This window comes from Homalodisca vitripennis, chromosome 2 (assembly GCF_021130785.1).
Source record: "Homalodisca vitripennis isolate AUS2020 chromosome 2, UT_GWSS_2.1, whole genome shotgun sequence".
NCBI lineage: Eukaryota > Metazoa > Arthropoda > Insecta > Hemiptera > Cicadellidae > Homalodisca > Homalodisca vitripennis.
The window spans coordinates 56,782,871-56,791,466 of record NC_060208.1 but is presented as its reverse complement, the minus strand read 5'-3'; positions in this window follow the sequence as shown (position 1 = coordinate 56,791,466).

Here is an 8,596-nt window from a genome sequence, read left to right as displayed (position 1 = left end):
GTGTTGCCTACTATGAGTGACGTGTCTACTCGCATATACCGTATTACGCTAACGTAACGATGGACCAAGATAAGGTATAATAAAATTATAACAAACTGACTGTAGATGTTTATCATTCATTAGGATATTGTCGAATTACTCAGATAGTAATGTAGTGATGTATGGAATTTGTTCAAATTTAATCCCAATTAGCAACCCACTTCATATGTGATACCTTGAGTTTTGGTTTGAGTAAGCTGTTATATTTACTGCCTAAGCAGTACGCTGTGCGTGTGTAGTGGAAGTATCACTCACATTCTTCCACAGATTGAAGATTGAGCGCAGGTAGAAAAGTTATTTCACGGCCAGGTCAGTTTTGAAAAGTAGGACAGTTAGTCCACGCCGACACCCGTGGACTAACTGTCCTACCCTGCAGAAAAGTGACGTCAGCCACCCTCGTCAAAACTAGGCGTGGACCTACAGTCCTACAATCATTTTTAGCCACCATAAAGTTTTGACCAAGACTTGGTAGGATTAAATTTATTAGGTTTTCCTTTTAAATTTTTCAAGATATTCCATTTTTAACAACAACAAAAAAACGCACACTAACCGACAGAGGGGAAATTAAGCAATGTAGATCCATAATACTCAGTATATAAATGTATGTTTTGACCTAAGCAATAACGCTTTTGAAAATACAGTAGTATAGTCTATTTATTGCTACGTGTTTAAACATTGTTTTCAACTTTTTTTTTTTAATTATAGTTGAACTAACTGATATGGATATAACTGAATGATATTGATTCTTGTAGATATAAAATAATATTTAAATTGTTTGTCAAGTGTGTTTGAATTATACTATTCAGTTTAAATAGTATAATTCAGTTGAGATGCGTCATTAAAAATAATTGGCTCTTAGCCGTCACAAAATTACAATTTCACGCTTCTAAATTTTCCCGCTTTTGGTTGGTATTCGAAAAATTAAAATAAATAAATAATTGTTTTTAAATTGGTTAATAGGTTGATGTAATCTCTGAACATGTATATTTATTACACATGCCGGATTTACGCAATATCAGTTCCTCTGCGTTGTTCGTACCATGATTCCAAATTAATTTTATTCTAAAATAAACCTGTATTTGAATGCCTAGAACCTAGTTGTTTACTTAAGTATATTTCATGCATAGTATTTTTACAATTGGTAATGAACTGTTTCTTTTTGAAAATATTAAGTAAACGACAGCAATGCAGTAAATGTACTCATTGCATTATATTTAAATTATTATATATATATATATATATATATATATATATATATATATATATATATATATATATATATATATATATATATATTATTTTATTTTATTTAAAAATAAATCGCAATATGGTTAAACGATTATATATTCTATTCCGTTGGGGTAATTATTCATCTCATCAATACGGCCCAGATTCAAGGGGGTGCTAAATCAGCACATGAGCACGGTCAAGGCGCTGAATTAGGACCCCCCTATTCGAAGGGGGTGCTTATTCAGGGCCTGGACACGGCATCTGTGCTGATTTAGCACCCCCTTTGGTGATGTCAAAATGACGTCAGTAGCGAGGGGGTGCTATGTCCAGGGGGTGCTAATTCAGGCGCACCATGCCAATCGCCTCCAATTTAAATAAGAAAAATAAATATACTTTCGTAAGGCTTAAAAAGTGGTATAATACTTATTTAAACTATTATTATTTATATAATAATAATTTACTATTTTATCAAAGAACTTTTTAGTAAAGGAATCACTTGTTATTCTAATTGTTCTATTATAAATTTTATGCCACGTGGAAACATTGCAGTTTCAAATCTTATCCTCTTGTATATGAACCCTTTGAACACGAAGAATAATCTCTGAAGAACTCATGACTGCAACTGCTCCTGAAGTCTCACATCTATCAAAATAACCCACATAGCACCCAATAGTATCAAAAATATTTCATTTAAATATTGGTAATGTTTCAGATACATTTCAAAATGTATCTGCTTAGTTTCAGACACGTATCTAACTGACAAGAATGTCCTCTCATGTTTCGTCACAAATATATGTATATGTTTCAATGTAACATATCAGATACGTTGCAAAGTAACATATCTGATACATTTCAAAGTAACTTATACAATATGTTTCAAAGTAACATCTGATATGTTTCAAAGTAACATCTGATATGTTTCAAAGTAATATATTGGTTACAATATATGAACAAACACGTAACTAGCATGTTTCAGGTGCATTTATTTACTATTAGTCTTTGAAATGTACATGGTATTAGAAGTTTATGTGAATAGCAAGAATGAACAAGAAAAATTCAAATGCATTATTTTAAGTTTAGTTACTTGTATAATACAGTTTTTGGAAATTCTAAATCTGGTCTTAACTGTGTTTATTACAAAATATCCATTATTTCATAGCTATGAATATGATTACACAATATTTTTATTATAGGAAAAGTTTTAAATAATTGAATCAATTGAAAAACTGTTGAATATAAATAATACAGTTGACACACACACACATATAACGAGACATAACATTGGTATTAAAAAACAACAAACACATGTTATTAAAGTTTATTTCGGACAAAAATCACAGTTGAACATAAACATATTTGAACTAAAGAAAACTGAATTAAACTAAGACTGCAGGACATTTCTCTACAAGTGTGGAAACACCGGAAAGTTGGTCTTATGTCAAACTAATAATTTTTTTTAATAATACAAATTTAAACTAACAATTAAAAAACAAACACAACTGAAATTAACTTTTAAAAATACAACAAATACAAAATATTTTATATAGTCATGAAAAAATAACATTTAAACAACAAATAAGACATTTCAAAATTTACTATGAAACATTTTAATTTTATATATTAAAATATGTATGATTAACAAGAAAAAATTAAATGCATTGAAAAAAATAAACTATGAATATAATAAAACAATTTTTAAATTAATTTAACTTTTAGTTATACAATAAATAACTAGATTAATGCATGTACTCCAATTTCCCAACATTTGAATTACTGCTTTCTTTGGAGATGCTGCTACTGGTCCTCTCCTTTCTGTAATCAAACGTTCAAGTATATTAAGAGGCCATCATGTAAGTTCATTCAATAAGTAGTTGTTCTTACTATCAAAGACACATATAGTTTAATAAAATAAAATTAGTTTAGTTCATTAAATTAGCATCTGCCTACTTTTATTCTTATAAGCTAATCGAGAGTATTTGGTCAAGATAACATCAAATGTAATCGATATTGTCAAGTCCTCTGGAGAATCACAGAAGAACAACAGCCAGAGAAATCTATAGCTCATTTCATTCTCGAGATGTTCTGCGGACACCTAAACTGAAATTCAATCATACAAAATATACAAGGTACATTACGTATTGTAACAAACTGGGGTTGCATGTAGTTTCAAATCTATAGTTCATTTCATTCTCGAGATGTTCTGTGGACACCTAAACTGAAATTCAATCATACAAAATATACAAGGTACATTACGTATTGTAACAAACTGGGGTTGTATGTAGTTTCAAATCTATAGCTCATTTCATTCTCGAGATGTTCTGCGGACAGCTAAACTGAAATTCAATCATACAAAATATACAAGGTACAATACGTATTGTAACAAACTGGGGTTGCATGTAGTTTCAAATCTATAGTTCATTTCACTCTCGAGATGTTCTGTGGACACCTAAACTGAAATTCAATCATACAAAATATACAAGGTACACTACGTATTGTAACAAACCGGGGTTGCATGCACAGTTTCAAATCTATAGCTCATTTCATTCTCGAGATGCTCTGCGGAAAGCTAAACTGAAATTCAATCATACAAAATATACAAGGTACATTACGTATTGTAACAAACTGGGGTTGTATGTAGTTTCAAATCTATAGCTCATTTCATTCTCGAGATGTTCTGCGGAAAGCTAAACTGAAATTCAATCATACAAAATATACAAGGTACATTACGTATTGTAACAAACCGGGGTTGCATGCACAGTTTCAAATCTATAGCTCATTTCATTCTCGAGATGCTCTGCGGAAAGCTAAACTGAAATTCAATCATACATAATATACAAGGTACACTACGTATTGTAACAAACCGGGGTTGCATGCACAGTTTCAAATCTATAGCTCATTTCATTCTCGAGATGCTCTGCGGAAAGCTAAACTGAAATTCAATCATACAAAATATACAAGGTACATTACGTATTGTAACAAACTGGGGTTGCATGTAGTTTCAAATCTATAGTTCATTTCATTCTCGAGATTTTCTGTGGACACCTAAACTGAAATTCAATCATACAAAATATACAAGATACATTACGTATTGTAACAAACTGGGGTTGTATGTAGTTTCAAATCTATAGCTCATTTCATTCTCGAGATGTTCTGCGGACAGCTAAACTGAAATTCAATCATACATAATATACAAGGTACACTACGTATTGTAACAAACCGGGGTTGCATGCACAGTTTCAAATCTATAGCTCATTTCATTCTCGAGATGCTCTGCGGAAAGCTAAACTGAAATTCAATCATACAAAATATACAAGGTACATTACGTATTGTAACAAACTGGGGTTGCATGTAGTTTCAAATCTATAGTTCATTTCATTCTCGAGATTTTCTGTGGACACCTAAACTGAAATTCAATCATACAAAATATACAAGGTACATTACGTATTGTAACAAACTGGGGTTGTATGTAGTTTCAAATCTATAGCTCATTTCATTCTCGAGATGTTCTGCGGACAGCTAAACTGAAATTCAATCATACAAAATATACAAGGTACAATACGTATTGTAACAAACTGGGGTTGCATGTAGTTTCAAATCTATAGTTCATTTCACTCTCGAGATGTTCTGTGGACACCTAAACTGAAATTCAATCATACAAAATATACAAGGTACACTACGTATTGTAACAAACCGGGGTTGCATGCACAGTTTCATATCTATAGCTCAGTTCATTCTCGAGATGTTCTGCGGAAAGCTAAACTGAAATTCAATCATACATAATATACAAGGTACACTACGTATTGTAACAATCTGGGGTTGTATGTAGTTTCAAATCTATAGCTCATTTCATTCTCGAGATGTTCTGCGGAAAGCTAAACTGAAATTCAATCATACAAAATATACAAGGTACACTACGTATTGTAACAATCTGGGGTTGTATGTAGTTTCAAATCTATAGCTCATTTCATTCTCAAGATGCTCTGCGGAAAGCTAAACTGAAATTCAATCATACAAAATATATAAGGTACATTACGTATTGTAACAATCTGGGGTTGTATGTAGTTTCAAATCTATAGCTCATTTCATTCTCGAGATGTTCTGCGGAAAGCTAAACTGAAATTCAATCATACATAATATACAAGGTACACTACGTATTGTAACAAACCGGGGTTGCATGCACAGTTTCAAATCTATAGCTCATTTCATTCTCGAGATGCTCTGCGGAAAGCTAAACTGAAATTCAATCATACATAATATACAAGGTACATTACGTATTGTAACAAACCGGGGTTGCATGCACAGTTTCAAATCTATAGCTCATTTCATTCTCGAGATGCTCTGCGGAAAGCTAAACTGAAATTCAATCATACATAATATACAAGGTACACTACGTATTGTAACAAACCGGGGTTGCATGCACAGTTTCAAATCTATAGCTCATTTCATTCTCGAGATGCTCTGCGGAAAGCTAAACTGAAATTCAATCATACAAAATATACAAGGTACATTACGTATTGTAACAAACTGGGGTTGTATGTAGTTTCAAATCTATAGCTCATTTCATTCTCGAGATGTTCTGCGGAAAGCTAAACTGAAATTCAATCATACATAATATACAAGGTACATTACGTATTGTAACAAACTGGGGTTGCATGTAGTTTCAAATCTATAGCTCATTTCATTCTCGAGATGCTCTGCGGAAAGCTAAACTGAAATTCAATCATACAAAATATACAAGGTACACTACGTATTGTAACAAACCGGGGTTGCATGCACAGTTTCCAATCTATAGCTCATTTCATTCTCGAGATGCTCTGCGGAAAGCTAAACTGAAATTCAATCATACAAAATATACAAGGTACACTACGTATTGTAACAAACCGGGGTTGCATGCACAGTTTCAAATCTATAGCTCATTTCATTCTCGAGATGCTCTGCGGAAAGCTAAACTGAAATTCAATCATACATAATATACAAGGTACACTACGTATTGTAACAAACTGGGGTTGCATGTAGTTTCAAATCTATAGTTCATTTCATTCTCGAGATGTTCTGTGGACACCTAAACTGAAATTCAATCATACAAAATATACAAGGTACACTACGTATTGTAACAAACTGGGGTTGCATGTAGTTTCAAATCTATAGCTCATTTCATTCTCGAGATGTTCTGCGGAAAGCTAAACTGAAATTCAATCATACAAAATAAAGTTGACTCGAAATTGACCCACCAAGTTACTACATAATTATGTTTTATTTGTTGAAATAGTTCTACATGTGTGCAGACAGACATACAAAAATGAAATTTTCCCGTCTCTTCGCTAACGCTCCGCCAATAATACATTATACATTTGCACGTACTTAGAAAAGACCACGAAAAGAAAAAAATGACATTTCTATTTTCAAAACACATTATGGCATGTTTTAGTACATTTTAAAAGTTAATTTTTAAACACTAATAGTCAAGTCAAGTTTCACTAACTAAATCGAATGTGAGTAGATATGTTTTAAATTGGTTATATTAAAAGTAAACGTGTCATGTAAGCTAGATTCCTAATCAGTTCCTTAATTTTAAAGCATTTACGTAAGAATTTAATGACTATGACCATGAGAATGTTCATGATATTTGGGAAGCTGTGCTTCCAGTCACTAAAATGTGTAAAGTTTTTGCATCACCTGTTTGAAATAAATAACATTCAATACAACATAAATTATCACCTGACTGTGAGTAATAACCAATCCTATAAACAACATCCATATTAGGAAAGGTGCGCTTAAATATATTTCCATACAATGCTTTTTCCATCATAGTAAGTTCGCAGGAATTATATCTCCACTATTATTTTTTGTTTTCATCATTGTCATTTGTCTTAGCATTCCAAGTAGAAGGATCATCTATGGAAAATGAATTAGGTAAGGTTACCTCAACCTGTGATTGTACACTAATTTCAATTGGCTGCTGGAAAACTTCAGGCTCATCATTTAGGTTAACGTTGTTGCAGGGCTGATCAATGTGTGTATCTAGGCCTAGTAATTCTTCTTCTGTAAAGTTAAACGAGGTCGATGAAGAAGGTTAATGATAAGTCATCTCAGCATTCACAGGTAGGCGTTAAATTATTAATGTATGTCCTATTTTAGGTACTTTCTTAAATAGTTTGTTGCGACCCAGCCTTTCAGCAGTGCGTTTTTTGTATTCAAACAATAATTACATGAGCTAATAAGATGTGCAGGTGACGTTATTTGGTTGATGAGAGGATGGAAATAACACATACGCTCACGACCCAACTACAGACAGCAGTGACGATAAAATAGACTGGAAGTGTGGCCAAAGCCACCAACTGCAATTTATTGGACTTTTTTAAGCAGAGGGAACCTTCAAAAGATACCAACGTCCCGGTTATAATGGACTTTTACCCCACTAAACCACTCTGCTGCCACGTCCTTTCGTGGCCGTACAACATCTGGATCCTATGTCCACTGGCTGTAGAGTGTACGCTTAGACAAAATAAAATTGCATATATAATTTAAGCGTATTGGCTGGGAATGCAAACTGAAACAAAGTCCTGACTTGCTAAATGGTTGTGGTCCCTCACAAGGAACGCCGTAGGTCCTTTCGTGGACCCGTACCTAATAGTGGTCCACACTAAAAGTTCATACTTAATAAATAAATTAAACCTAATTAATACTTAACGAATAAGTAATAATATTCATATAATAAACTACACTGTGATTTGATAATAAAGAGAGAGGATTATAGTTATACTTAATCAATTTTAAGATATTTTTTATAATCTAGACAAGTAAATAGTGGGATTTAGAAGAACAGTTTTTATTTTTACATTATAAATTATATGACAATAGTAAACATTACAATTATGAAGAGCTGGAGACGGAATACAGTCAACTTGAAACCATTAATCAGCAACCCCAGTGAATTGTGTTCAACTGTAAAGTGTTCGATATAAAATTGTTGAGCGGACGGCCAAGAGTGCTGTAGCTTACAATGAGAATTTTGGCAACTGGTGAGCATCCACAATGTAACTTAGAACTGGACTTTGCGGATTTTCATATTAGATGGTATTTATTATCAGATTTGAAATTGACAGCCAATGGCACTTCAGACTGGAGAGTAATAGTGCAGCGGCTGCAAACTAGAATTTTGGTATCTGGTAAGTATCCACATCGGACCTTCACACTGGATGAGCAATGGTGCAGCGGCTGCAAACCGGAATTTAGGTATCTGGTAAGTATCCACATCGGACCTTCACACTGGATGAGCAATGGTGCAGCGGCTGCAAACCGGAATTTAGGTTCCTGGTAAGTATCC